This window comes from Sinocyclocheilus rhinocerous, unplaced genomic scaffold (assembly GCF_001515625.1).
Source record: "Sinocyclocheilus rhinocerous isolate Xijiao unplaced genomic scaffold, SAMN03320098_v1.1 scaffold2975, whole genome shotgun sequence".
Classification (NCBI taxonomy): Eukaryota; Metazoa; Chordata; class Actinopteri; order Cypriniformes; family Cyprinidae; genus Sinocyclocheilus; species Sinocyclocheilus rhinocerous.
In genome coordinates, this window is record NW_015647017.1 from 179,039 (window position 1) to 179,558 (window position 520).

Genomic DNA, 520 nt, shown 5'->3' on the forward strand with positions numbered 1-520 from the left:
GCCTATGGCTATGTGTGCCTGGGCTACCACGCTGACCAGCTTAACAATAGTGGCCTAGGACTATGTGAGACTTTGGCAACCACGCCGACCGGCTTAACAATAGTGGTCTATGTCTATGTGAGCCTTGGCTACCACGCCGACCGGCTTAACAATAGTGGCCTACAACTATGTGTGCCTGGGCTACCACGCCGACTGGCTTAACTCTAATTAGACGCGTACTATGTGTAATGTTAATTAACAAAATGGATATACGTTGCAATCCGATAGATAAGACCCCAGCATCCACCTGAGCAAATGTCATAATTTAGTCATTTAATATCTGCCGTTACTTTCTCCACATCATCAGTCCCAGCGGCAGCGTAACGGCTCGTTAATTTGTGTTCGTGCAATGATGAGACAGACAAAGTTAGCCGATGCATGTCTTTTTACTCTCTCGTGTAGATAAAGTTATTAGGGTTACAATGCACAAACTCCTGGGTGGACTGACTTGAATGAACAAATAAAGCAGAATATAACCGTT